The 14,490-nt window shown below is 40.5% G+C and overlaps 1 non-coding gene and 1 pseudogene across 1 annotated transcript; one reads left to right on the top strand and one right to left on the bottom strand.

Annotated features, from left to right (window-relative positions):
• Positions 1-833: 833 nt before the first annotated feature.
• Positions 834-968, bottom strand: LOC121035222 (small nucleolar RNA SNORA70). Its single transcript, XR_005792807.1, has one exon. It is a non-coding gene; the product is annotated as a small nucleolar RNA SNORA70 (small nucleolar RNA).
• Positions 969-7,169: 6,201 nt separating this feature from the next.
• On the top strand, positions 7,170-7,991 carry LOC121034393 (putative monooxygenase p33MONOX; annotated as a pseudogene).
• The last annotated feature ends 6,499 nt before the right edge of the window (positions 7,992-14,490 follow it).

Here is a 14,490-nt window from a genome sequence, read left to right as displayed (position 1 = left end):
GGAAATTGCAGAGAAGAAAGCCAAGGTAAAGTCACGGCTTTCTGGTTCCAGGACAAGTTGTGGTAAGTGACTTGCCAAATCACAGTGTGTCAGTGGCAGAATAGGGGCTAAAATTCCTGTTTCCTGGTCCCTCATTCAGTGAAGGGATAGGGTCCTGGTCTTCTCTAATTGGATTAAATCTCATTTCTCTGTGGAACAGTTTTGACTGTTTTGACTATGGCCATGTAAGACACATGGTTAAATCAAGTTCATTGACTTGAATAACTGGGATTTAAACCCATAGCTACACACCAAGCCAGCCAATGTTCCAGTCACATTAAACAGTTTGTTCTTCATCACATTCTCCGTGCATATTTTCTTCAGATCTGGCACAGCTGGAATGCATCAATATGATAGTAAGTTATTAAAAATTTTTTTTGACAGGAAGTAGGATTTATTGGTGGGCATGAATAAGAAGGGAGTAGGGCCGAGGTTCTCATGGGTGCAGAACCTGCCATTTGTCCAGGGGGCCATGATTAGGGATATTTGACCCCACAGCCATCGGGGATAAGATGCTTGTCAGCCACCATCTCTTCAAATTCATCCACGTTAAACTTAGTAAAGCCCCACTTGGAAATGTGGATCTTCTGGTGGCCAGAGAACTTGAACTTGGCCCTGCATAGTGCCTCAATCACACGCTCCTTGATCTGCAGGTGGGTACAGACGGACAAAATGGCTTGGCCAAAGTGGACTCTGGCCACTGCACCCTGGGGCTTCCTAACGGCATCCCACATACCTGCCTGGAGCCTAGATTGGGGATAGCATGAGGTCAGACATCAATGTCCCCTGAAAAGGACTGTCTCCAAGGTTCCATAGGGCAACCCATCCAATCACCAGGCTGCATACACTACTAAGGAGCCTACTGTTTGCAGCCCTTGCACACTGGGCCCCCAAGGGGAAAAAGCACAAGTTATTAAAATATAAAACACTGTTCCAGTTGGGAAATAACCACATTTTTGATGGGCCCCCAAATGCTCTTAACCACCATAAGACCCACTCAGACATCTCCTCAGATAGTTTCCATAATTTAGTAATTAAAGGGGAACAGCCAGGACCCTTGAAGACCCTGCTTTGGCACTACAGCCAGCATTCATTCTGATTCGTCATGTACCAATGGTATGCCAGTGGTTAAGAATGGTATTAGTCCTAGATTTTTCCCTTCCATGTTTTTGTTCATACTATTTTTTCTGCCTTGAATGTTCTCTCTCTTTTCATCTGTTCACCTCGTACCTTGTGCATGTCACAAGGAACTGGCTTACACAACTGTGGAAGTTGGAGAAGCAGTCACTATAAGGCTGTCATCTGAGGCTGGAGCTTAAAGTGCATGTGACAGGCAGTCAGGAAGGCTGGCACCCCAAGCAGAAGGAAAGGTCAAAACCTTGTGTAATCCTGCCTCTCACCTTGGTGATGACAGTATTCCTCAGAAGCCAAAAGCCCTTTATCACAGAGCTAAACATACATGGCTGGCCCGGAAGTCAGAAATGCTAAAGGAGGATGCAGGGTGAGGGTGAAGCAATCATAGATCCAGCCGCTGCATCACGCCAACAAGGTAAGTTAGCAGATCCGCAGTGACTTGTATGTATTACAAATTGGCTGCTGCTTTCCTTCTGCCATTAGGGATAATCTCCCTCGTGCTTTACCCTAAATAGAAACGTAAAACAGTGGGCATTCTGGGGAATGTAGTTCAGTCCAGCCAAGTTGACGCCTGAGAAAGCCATCACACCTTGGTATCGAGGCACAAGTCAAGTGCCATCTCCTCCCTATGTCCCTCTTTCTTCTGGCAAGGCTGGAAGTTCTCATTCTCTCCTCTGAGTCCCCAAATCCCACTATCAAAACCATATGGTGGCATTTAACAGGTACCTAGCATCTTCACTGTTAGTCTGCCCACAGTATTTCCACCACTAGACTGTAAGCTCCCCAAAGTTAGGATCTGAAGGTAGTTATACTACTTGACACATAGTGAGGAGTTCATAAACATTCATGGAATGATGAACTAACCAACCTGACATTGAGATACTACGCGAAGATTCAAGGGTTGTGTATCCACTATCTATTCCTACAGACCAAATCATCCCCAAAACTTAGCAGCTTGAAACTACCGTTATCATCTCAGTTTCTGAGAGTCATGAATCCAAGAGCAGCTTAGCTGGGTCATTCTGGCTCAGGGTCTCTGGTGAAGTCACGGTCAAACTATTGCCTGTGGCTGTAGTCATTTGAAGGGGCTGTAGGATCAGTTTCCAATCTCACTTATTTGGTTAGTGACAAAAGGCTTTACTTCTTCATCACATGAGCCTCTCCATGGGTCTACTCACAACATGGTAACTGACTTCTCCCAGAGCAAGGGATCCAAAAGAGAGGTGGTGCCACACTGCCTTTTATGATCACACATTGTGATTTCCACCTTATTCTCTTAGTTAGAAGTGAGTCACTAAGTACAGCCCACACTCAACAGGAGGAGGGAATTACACAGAAGGTGAATACCACGAGGTTTTGATCATTAGTGGCCATCTTGAAGGCTGCCTCAAACAAGTGGAGAAAAAGTAAGACTTTAGGCAGGAGACCATGCCATAGAGTTCTTTCGCTGAACTAAAAATATTAAACTCACTCCCCACTACTTGGTGTGTAGAGTCATGTTCTTTCCACCCCCACCCCTTTATTCACTTTTTTTTTTTTTTTTTTGGTAAAGTCTACTCACTGAAAATAGGCCTTTAATGTCAAGCCAAAGATTGGATTTTGTGGAAATACTTTCAAAGAATGAGGAGAGGGAATCCAACTTGGATCTAAGCTTGCTCTACAAAAATGATTGCCTTTGCTGCAGCCAAGTTTGATTTAGCCTCTAGAAAATACTGATGAGCAAAGTAACAGCAGTTTTGATTTCACACACACACCATCCTGAGTTTGTCTCATCAAAATAGATATTGTAACCTAGTCTAGAAAGCTCCACACTACCTTAGCAGTTGGACAATAATAGATACATATGTTGGGTGGCTAATATAGCCAATAATTTATTGAGCATTTACTAAGCACCAGACATTGTGCTAAGGCCTTTACATGCATTATCACACTTAATTCTCAATCATATGAGGTAGGTATTATTATTCCTCCAATTTTTTTACAGGTGAGTAAATGGTAGCTTAGAGAGATTATAGGACTTAGAAGTTTAGAGACATTACCTACCTAAGCTCACACAGCTAGCTGGTACCAGGCCTAGAACTCTCCATTCTTCAATGCCTCATTACCCTGCTGTCATCATACTTCTATGAGATGCTAGGTGCTCAGGTTGGTATTTTCACTGCTTGCTATTCTCAATAACCTTTTGAGGTAGGTATTATTTTCCTCATTTTGTGGATGAGAAACTAAAGTTCAAAGAAGAGGTCACTTGCATTAGCCCACACTGTTAACATACCAGCAGCCCAGATCACACCCCACCACTGCGTGACTTGAAAGTCTGTGCTCCTTCTATCACCTTTATTGCCATCTAGCTCAGTGGTTTTCAACTTGCAGATCATAACCTATGAGTGCACAGTGAAGTCAATGAAGGTGTCCCAACCAGCATTTAAAATACTGAAGTGGATATTTCCGTTTTTAATGTTTTGAGGAACCTCCATACTGTCTTCCAGTGTCTGCACCAATTTACATTCCCACCAACAGTGCAGGAGAGATCCTTTATCTCCACATCCTCACCGACACTTGTTATTTCTTTTCTTTGATTCTAGCCATTCTGATAGGTATGAGGTTATACCTTGTTGCAGTTTTGATTTATGTTTCTCTGATGACTCGTGATGTTGAGCGTCTTTTCATGTGTCTGCTGGCCATCTGTGTGTCTTCTTTGCAGAACTGTCTATTCAGGTCTTCTGTCCATTATTAATCAGATTATTTGTGGTTTTTCTGATGTGGAGTTTTATAACTTATGTATTTTGAATATTAGCCCCTTATTCGATAGATCTTTGCAAATATCTTCTCCCATTCAGTAGGTTGTCTTTTTGTTTTGTTGATAGTTTCCTTTGCTGTGCAGAAGCATTTTATTTTGATGTAGTCCCAATCGTTTATTCTCACTTTTGTTTCCCTTGCCTCAGGAGACATAACTAGAAAAATGTTACTATAGCTGATGTTACATGCCTATGTTGTCTGCTAGGAGTTTAATGGCTTCAAGTCTCACATTTAGGTCTTTAATCCATTTTGAGCTTATTTTTGTATATAGAGTAAGAAAGTAAAACAGTATGGATGTTCCTCAAAAAATTAAAAATAGAAATACCATATGATCTCATAACTCCACTACTAGGTATTTACCCAAAGAAAATGAAAACACTAATTTGAAAAGATATATGGACCCCTATGTTTATTTCAGCATTATCTATAATAGCCAAGATATGGAAGCAGCCCAAGTGTCTAAAGATAGATGAATGGATAAAGAAGATGTGGTACATTTGCACACAGGAATATTATGCAGCCATAAAAAGAACAAAATCTTGTCATTTGCAACAACATGGATGGACCTAGAGAGTATAATGCTAAGTGAAATAAGTCAGACAGAGAAAGACAAATACCAGATGATTTCACTCGTATGTACAGTAAAAAACAAATGAATAAACAAACAAAAAGCAGAATCACTGCTTGAATAAACAATCAAAAAGCAGAAACTCTGATGGTTTCCAGAGAGGAGGGAATTTGGGGGGGGGCATAGGTGAAGAAGAGTGGGAGACACAGTCTTCCTGTTATGGAATGACTGAGTCACAGGAATAAAAGTTACAGCATAGGAATATAGTCAATGGTACTGTAATGGTGTTGCATGGTGACAGAGGATAGCTACACTTGTGGTGAACATAACATAATGTATTGAGTCGAATCACCATTGTACACTAGAAACTAATGTCACATTTTGTGCCAACTATATTCAAAAAAAAATATTGGAGTAAAATAGAATGGAAGGGAAGGAGAAGGGAAGAGAAGAAAAAGAAATGGAAAATATTCGTGTGCATCACACATAGTAACAATAAGCATTGCTTAATGAAAGCTTTATTTCAGTTATGCACATATGTATGTGTGATTGTATGTGTGTGTGTGTGCGCGTGTGTGTGTAAAATGTGTTTCTCACTTTGGTTGCCACCAAAAGTATTGGAAAGTCTCTTTCCTAGCTACTCCATCTATTCTTAAGGTCACTGTCAAAGGATAAGCATTGAGGTTTTAATGATAGCTTACCTTCATTGTACACACTTCCTTCTGGTCCTAACCACTTAGAAATGGGCAGTTACAATTCTTGATCCACTTCCCAGTGCGCTTTTCACTAAAATAAAATTGTTAAAGGAAACCATATGCAATTGGTTAACATGATCTCAACTTACCAGCTTTGTGACCTTTGCTGAGTTACTTGACCTTTCTAAAGGTAGCCTCCCTGAGTTTTACTTTTCCCATCCTTAATGTTGGGTAATTATGTGCTCACTTATGTTGCAAGGATTGACTGAGATCATGTGAACTTCTTAGCATAGTTCCTGATACAACAATTCTTGAATAAGCACCAGCTATTATTACATTATCTACACAGACTGGAGGAGTCTCCATTGAGAGTCTCACGTTTAAGGAAATAAAGGGGTAAGGAGGGAAATGTATTCTTCTCCAGCCTTGAACCCTCCAACTCCATGAACACAAATTAACATAAGTTTCCATTCTTTCAACTCATTTATCAAATGTATCAAATACTTATTGAATTCCTACTATGCGCAGAGACTGGGCTTACTTACAATAACATGAGATTTTAAAGGTAAGACCCAAATTTATAGATGCTTCTTAAAGTTAAGGTATGTTAGAAAAGCAGAGTGATAAATCACTTTGGCACCTTATTTTATGATTGTGGACAAGAGTGATCATCATTTAACTCTTACATGTAAGCTCTGTCAAATGAACTTGAGCGATAATAGCCTCATTTTTTAAAGCTATGTCCACATGGCATCTGATTGATTGAATCGGAGGTCCCCACTTTCCATTTTTATAGCTTAGTTCCTTCTCTCTACATGCCACAATCAGAAGGATTGATTTTCCTTGTACATTGTCTTTTCTTCTCTCCAATCCCCAGGTCCCTCTTTTTCGCTCCCATACCCTTCCCTGACCACTGATTTTCCTCCCCTGTTCTGCCAATTATCTCCAGCCCTGAGCTAGGAGAACCACATTTTTCCCCATACACATTTTCCGTGAGAGTTAGATTAGCAAGAATCAAAGTGTAGGTCTTAGGGAAAAAGAGCCACAGTAAAAGGCCACTGGTTTCTAATTCTATGCCACACATCTTTGCTTTTGGGGGCAGGGAGCTTACCACACAAAAGTTGCCTTTGTGTACTTAAGCTGCATATGTATAACTTAACACTCCTTCCCAAAGGGTCTGCATACAAAAGAGCAAGGCCTCAAAACTACTGGTTGACTTTCACTGAACATAAAAATGATGACATTTTAGCCTCTATTAGCTTTTAAAATTCACAAGCAGTAATGTTTACACTTGTGTGCCCCTTTAAACGTCACAAAATATTTTCACTCACATTTTCTTTTACTTCACATACTTATGCCTCCAGTGCCTCCTAAAGCCAATAAGAACAAGGATTATTTGATGTTACAAGAAACTTTCCTGTGAAGTAGACAGAACAAATATTTTATCCTCCTTTTTCAGACAAGAAAACTGAAGTCCAGAGAGATTGTATCTTGCCCGATTTCATGTCGCTCCTAAAGAGGGAGGTTAATACTGGAGTCAGAGACTTGGGGCAGCCAGCCCTTGTGGATCAGTGCCTGAGACTCAGACACATTCCGTGTCCTGCCTACTTGGGTCATGTATCACTTGGGTACAACACTACTTCTTACAGATCTGGGTATTAGAAGTCCTTTAGTGATAGAGCTCAGGCCTCCGGCAGCCCCATAATGGTGAAAAAACAGAACCTCTGGGTAGATTTTTGAAGGAAGCTTTGCTATTGCAGCAGCTGGACAATGTTCCTTGTTAATATTTGTCAGCATGATGGCCATATCATTTCACTGTGGTGACAGAGACTCAGGTCCAGAAGTCTATCTAGTTAAAACACCTGGATTCCAGTCTTTCAATGGCTTTGAGAGGGCCCAAAGGGCCTGCTCCTGAGCCTGGTAGGCTTCTAGACAAGATGATCTTCCCCATCAGGATGTACTGCTAGGCAGTCAGGCATGAGGATGCCCTCAAGAACACTACACCATGGCTCCTCTTCCATCAGTCATGGGCAGCATCCCCAGAAAGCCAGTGATTCCAAAGCCCAAGTATCAGGACCTTGACAAGATGGATTAAGAGGAGGACAGTATGACCTTCCCTGCCATGACCCTTTGGCATTGATAGTGTGAACAAGGACCCAGTGACGAATGCTAGGAGCTACTCATGCCATCATGAATTGTCTGATCACAGAGCATACCCAGAGGAGCATTCAGTGTTTTGAGCAAAAAGCAGGGCAGAGAGATGCTGAATGCATACTCCACAAAGGCCTTCCCACCAAGGAGATCAAGTACCTCCAAGCAGAAGCTCATCATACATGAAAGCTACACAGTGAAGAGATAAAAGTAGAGAGGCAGGCTGCATCAGCCAGTTTCACCCCCCAGCTCCCCCTAAGCAGAAACCCAGAGACTGGGACACTTCTGGTTCTTCCACAGCCTTACCTGGCCCAATCCTAGCACCATGGATTCTGGAAGTAGGGGATATAGAAACTCATCAGATAAATACAGTTTCTTTGAACTAAGTCCCCTCCAAAAGTTTGATTTGGATTTTGCCACTCAGGCACACAAAGGGGACCAGATGCCCTTTCCAGTGAAACTGGTCCAGACCCAGGCCACTTGCATGGCTGAGGATCCAGCAACATTCAAGCAACCCAAGATGGACATCCCAATTATAAAAGGGAAGAAACAAATGCCACAGACCCATAATCTTAAACTTGAATGTGCTTGTGCCTACTAGGTTCTAGGGCTCTTTCTATTCTAGGGACTGTATAGAGAGTCTCCTTCCTTATTTCCCTGGAATGAATGAATATATATATATATTTTTAAAGTAAACTCTATACTCAACATGGGGCTTGAACTCAACCCCAAGATCAAGAGTCATATGCTCTTCCAACTGAGCCAGCCAGACACCCTTGTACTGCTCTAATTTAAAGTCTGATGAAATGATCTTAGCAGTGATGTTGGGGGCGGGGGGGGGGGACTTCATTACCTACTTTCATAACACTTGACTTAAAAAGAAATTTTTTTAGGGGCGCCTGAGTGGTTCTGTCGGTTAAGCATCCGACTTCGGCTCAGGTCATGATCTCACAATGTGTGGGTTTGAGCCCCGCGTTGGACTCTGTGCTGACAGCTCGGAGCCTGAAGCCTGCTTTGGATTCTTTGTCTCCCTCTCTCTCTGCCCCCGTCTCCCCCCAGCACGTGCTCAGTCTCTCTTTCTCCCTCTGGTAAAAAAATAAACATTAAAAAAAAATTTTTTTTTAATGTTTATTTTTGAGACAGAGAGAGACAGAGCATGAGCAGAGGAGGGTAGAGAGAGAGAGGGATACACGGAATCCTAAGCAGGCTCTAGGCTCTGAGCTGTCAGCAGAGAGCCCAACGCAGGGCTCAAACTCACAAGCTGTGAGATCATGACCTGAGCCAAAGTTGGATGCCCAACTGACTAAGCCACACAGGCACCCCTCATATCATTCAACTTAAACAAGAACTTTGATCATTGTTTATTACATAAATAATATTTGTGTTGCTCCAAAACCTAGGATTTTTTTTAATCCCTTTACTGCTGCAAATGTTCCTAAAAAGCACAGGCAAATCATACAGATGTTCATTGACTGGTTTAGACAATTTTGACCTTCTTGATCCTGTGCTCCTGTACAAAATAAGACTTGGTTGCATTGCTTCCCACAAAGAATGAGTTGGATGTTAAAATGTTGATATCACCCAAAGCAATCTACAAATTCAATGCAATCTTTATCAAAATAACACTAGCATTCTTCACAGAGCTACAACAAATAATCCTAAAATTTGTATGGAACCAGAAAAGACTCTGAATAGCCAAAGGAATCCTGAAAAAGAAAACCAAAGCTGGAGGCATCACAATTCTGGACTTCAAGCTGTATTACAAAGCTTTAATCAACAAGACAGTATGGTACTGGCACACAAACAGACACATAATCTTTGACAAAGCAGGAAAGAATATCCAATGGAATAAAGACAGTCTCTTCAGCAAACGGTGTTGGGAAAACTGCAGAAGAATGAACCTGGACTGCTTTCTTACACCATACACAAAAATAAACTCAAAATGGATGAAGGACCTAAACGTAAGACAGGAAGCCATCAAAATCCTTGGAGAAAGCAGGCAACAACCTGTTTGACCTCAGCCATAGCAACTTCTTACATGGCAGGTCTCCAGAGGCAAGGGAAACAAAAGCAAAAATGAACTACATCATCAAGATAAAAAGCTGCACAGCAAAAGAAACAATCGGCAAAGCTAAAAGGCAACCAACAGAAGGGGAGAAGATATTTGCAAATGACATATTAGATAAAGGGTTAGTATCCAAAATCTATGAAGAATATATGAGTTATCAAGCTCAACATCCAAAAAACAAATCCAGTGAAGAAATGGGCAAAAGATATGAATAGACACTTTTCCAAAGAAGACATCCCAATGACTAACAGACACATGAAAAAAAATGCTCAACAACATTCATTATCAGGGAAATACAAATTAAAACCACAATGAAATACCACCTCACACCTGTCAGAATGGCTAAAATTAACAACTCAGGCAACAGTATATTTCGGCGAGGATGCAGAGAAAGAGGAATTCTTTTGCACTGCTGGTGGGAATGCAAACTGGTGCAGCCACTCTGGAAAACAGTATGGAGGTTCCTCAAAAAAAATTAAAAATAGAACTACCCTACAACCCAGCAATTGCACTACTAGGTATTTATCCAAAGAATACAGGAGTGCTGTTTTGAAAGGGCACATACACCCAACGTTTATAGTGGCACTATTGACAGTAGCCAAAGTATGGAAAGAGACCAAATGTCCACTGACTGACAAATGGATAAAGAAGATGTGGTGTGTGTGTGTGTGTATACACATACATACACACATGTGTGTACATATATATATGTACCCATAACGGAATATTACTCAGTGATCAAAAAGAATGAAATCTTGCCATTTGCACTAACATGGATGGAACTAGAATATATTATGCTAAGCAAAATAAGACAGAAATACAAATATTGTATGATTTTACTCACAGGCAGGATTTAAGATACAAAACAGATGAACAGAAGGGAAGGAAAGCAAAACTAAAAACAGAGGGAGACAAACCATAAGAGACTCAAATACAGAAAAGAAACAGGGTTGCTGGCAGGGTGTTGGGCAGGGAGATGGGCTAAATCAGCAAGGGACACTTGTTGGGATGAGCACTGGGTGTTATATGTAAGTGATGAATCACTCAATTCTACACCTAAAACTATTACACTATATGTCAACTAACTTGGACTTAAATTAAAAAAAAAATCCAAAAACAAACAAATGAAAGAATGAGTTGGAAAACCCAAGGAATCATTTCAAAATTCTTACAACCAGAGGCTGATATAATATGTACTTTCTAGAATCCCCAAATAAGAGAGTGACAAAGTCTGGTAGAAAATGCTGTTTTACTGCCTAATGCATGCACAGTCCTGATGAAGTTGTAAAAAAAAAAAAAAAAAAAAAATCAATGATTTCCAATCATTCTTGGGGGAAAAGACATGCCAGTTTTCCCAGGACTGCCCATGTTTAGGCCTGTTTTCCCAGTATTACTAAAATTTATATCAAATGGAAAGGACTTAGATAAGCCAAGACAATTTTGTAAAAGAAGATTGGAGGAGTTACACTACTTAATTTCCGGTTCATCATAAAGCTACAGTGGCTGTGATATCGGTGTAAAGATAATGTATCCTTTATATAACACATAAATCAATAATCTAGAAATAAACCCTTTGTTTATAACCCATTAATTGTTGACAGACAAGTCAGGCAATTCAATGAAAAAAGGATGGTCTTTCTTACAAGTGATGATGGATATTAGATATCTGCATGAAAAAAAAGTGAACCTTGACCCTCACACCCCACACATTACACAAAAATTAACTTAAACTGTCTACACAAAAAAGAACTCAAACTGTGTCACAGACCTAAATATGAGAAGTATCAAAATTCTAAAGAAAATATTGAGGAAAAAAAAATCTTTATGACCCTGAGATTCTTAAATAAGACACAAAAAAACCCCTCAAACCATAAGAGAAAAAAATGTCTAAATTGGATTTGACAATAATTAGAAATGCTTCCCTATCAAAAGACACTGAAAAATGAAAAGTCACAGATTTCAAAAGAAAAACACAAAATATATAAGTAACACTGATAGCTTAATAAGAAAAACAACACAATTTTAAGGAAGAGAGTAGAAGATTTGGATACTTCCCCAGAAGTTATAATGAATGAGTTCCCATTAAGGTCAAGATTCTCCAGGAGGAGGTGATACTTCCTGGTGATACTCATCAAACCTCATAGAGGAGCCCTTTGCCTGATCTTCAGCAATGAGTGAGCCTGATCAGGGAAACTAATGGGGCACCAACCATCTCAGCTCCCCACTTAGTAGTCCTCCGACTTTGCTTTGGAATATAGGTTTCCTATAGTCACAAAGTCCATTATGCGAAAACCTTTTTGGCCCTAGACAGATTTTGTAATAACCATAACCTCATAGGCCCTAGGAGGTTTTGATCTATATTTCACTTCTTGTTTTTATGGTGCTTTTTCCAAACTAGTAATCAAGAAACACAGTCTGAGCCACAACCTGATAATGAAACCCAAACTTGATAGATAATCCCCATGTCCAAGTCATTCCCCTCTTTTCCACTAAAATATAAGCTTCATGAGTATTGAATGTGATCAGAGGCTAAATGGCTTAAACAAAAGATAAGTTCACTTTTTGGCAATAATAATAATAAGCCTTCCATAGCACTACATCCACCTGTTCACATATGCTAACTGATATAATCCTTCCAACAATCCTATTGAGGAGGTATTATTAACATCCCCAATCTACAGATGAAAAACCTGAGTCAGAGAGTTTTAATGATTTGCCCAAAGGGACACAGCTAATTAAGTAACAGATTGGCATTTGAACTCAGGATCTAGTTTCAAAGTCTATGCTTTTACCACTATACCCATGCTTCTCAACTTTTTTTTTAACGTTTATTTATTTTTGAGACAGAGAGAGACAGAGCATGAACGGGGGAGGGTCAGAGAGAGAGGGAGACACAATCTGAAACAGGCTCCAGGCTCTGAGCGGTCAGCACAGAGCCTGACGTGGGGCTCGAACTCACAGACTGTGAGATCATGACCTGAGCCGAAGTCGGATGCCCAACCGACTGAGCCACCCAGGCACCCCAATGCTTCTCAACTTCTAATGTGTATGTAAATTGTTGGGAGATGCTTTTTTTAAATGCAGATTATAATTCAGCAGGCCTGAGGTGGAACTCTGCATTTCTAATAAGCTCCCAGGTACTGCTGTTGCTGATCTGACTACAGATCAGGTAAGCCACCCCCCTCATATACCAGTAGGCAGTCTAGAGGTGTGGGGTGGTTCCAAGGTGGTGTAGGATCTAGGTGCCTTCATTCTTTACATCATCCACTAGGCGTTGCCCTCATCTGCATGGTCAAAAATGAACCACCATATCCACATTGCAGTTTGGGGGAAGAAAGAGAAAGAGGAAAGCAATTAGCTTCCTTAAACGCATGACCAGAAGTTACACATCACTTCTGTACTGCTCATTAGCCAGATTTAGTCATGGAGTCAACACCAAAGCTGGAAGAAAGGCAGGTAAATGTCGTTTCCAATGGGACAGCCACTCAGCTTAAAACTCAGGAGGCAGCTCTATTACTGAAATAAAACTTCTTAAATGGATGAATGTAGATTATTGAGACAACAGTCTTTGCCTTTGAATGTTTCATCGCAACTTGTTACTGCCTTTTTCTTAGTGTGATCTATACATTCTCTTCCATTTCCCTCCACTTTCTGCTGACCTGAACACAAGTTCCTTTGTGTCCAGAAAAATCCATTTCACTACTAAGTCGTCTTCCTTAATGGAAAAGAGGACTCCATGCTTGCATACCATAAAGATAGTAGTTTAGGATGAATAAACAAAATGTTTTAAAGGTATGCATTCCCTCTTTCTTTAGCCATATTTCTTTTGTGGCCCATCTACTCTCAATCTCTACCTGAACCTGAAGGAAACTCAATCAAGTGGGAAATATTGTCTTTGAGTCGATTTATTTTTGATGACTTTTTCCTCTTTTTCTCTAACTGGAAACGTTAAGAAACGGCTTCTTGATTTCTTATCTATCTCTATTATAACCAGAGGAGTCCTGAAGAAAATACCGTGGAGGTCATTTATTCTAAGTAGATGTGATTTGAGTCAAGTTTAGGCAAAGGCTGGGGACTGCCTTCCTTTTTACTGGAACATCTTAGCCTGAACCTAGCAACTTAGAGACATTTGTATCAGGCAACTCACAAAATGCACTTATCCTGCCAGTAGTCATGGATGAGTCACGGAAGTAAAGAATGCAGTGCGGAACCATGGTAGCTTAATACGTCCAGTCACTTGTGCAGGTTTTAAGAAAGGACTGAGGAATCTCACCTATCACTCTGGAACCTGGATCTTCTTTGAAGAATTTTACCTTCACAGTTGGGAAATACATTTGAGACAACTGCTTTTTTTTTTTTTTTTTTTAACAAGCTTTTGAATTTAGCACAAAAGCAAAAGATACCCCAAGAAGAAAAAGAGGCAAGGTGGGGTGCATCAGGAATCATTATTGTTGTGGCCTGGCACCAAAATCTCTACACTTTGGGCATCTGAAACAGGTCAGTCTACAAAATCCACTGAACAAAATATATTGAAATAAATTGAACTAATGCACTTTTGGAGGGGGGCAGTTAAAATGTAGCCTCATTTGTAGATGGACCTAGGAGTCATTTCTAATAAATGATTTTCAAAAGATGGCACCTGGCTGATAATCGACAGAGGCTGTAACTTTTGAACGGGTCTTGGCAGACAGCATGGCCAATCCATTTGTTTTAGCTTTCTCAATAATCAGTGAGTATCACTGCAGGCTCAGTTGGTCTGGCTGATTGATTGTAAAGACAGCCAAAATGAACAGCTCGACCATCTCACAATCTGATTTCCCCACCATGTATTGACCCAGTCCAAGTTACATATGTTACAGTATTTGCAAAGCTGTCACTGTTATAAAACTCTTACTGGGCACTTGCTACTGACAGGGGCTTTATGAGAATTCATGAAAATTAGAAACCAACTCACCTTGGCGTGTTTGAGCTTTGGAAATTCTCTTCTGGAGGGAGAGGGAAGCAGTTTTGTAGCTATCTACACACTCACACAAACATAG

The sequence above is a fragment of the Herpailurus yagouaroundi genome, unplaced genomic scaffold (assembly GCF_014898765.1).
Source record: "Herpailurus yagouaroundi ecotype Mexico unplaced genomic scaffold, PumYag 160, whole genome shotgun sequence".
Taxonomy (NCBI): Eukaryota; Metazoa; Chordata; class Mammalia; order Carnivora; family Felidae; genus Herpailurus; species Herpailurus yagouaroundi.
This window is presented reverse-complemented; position numbering and strand designations above follow the sequence as displayed.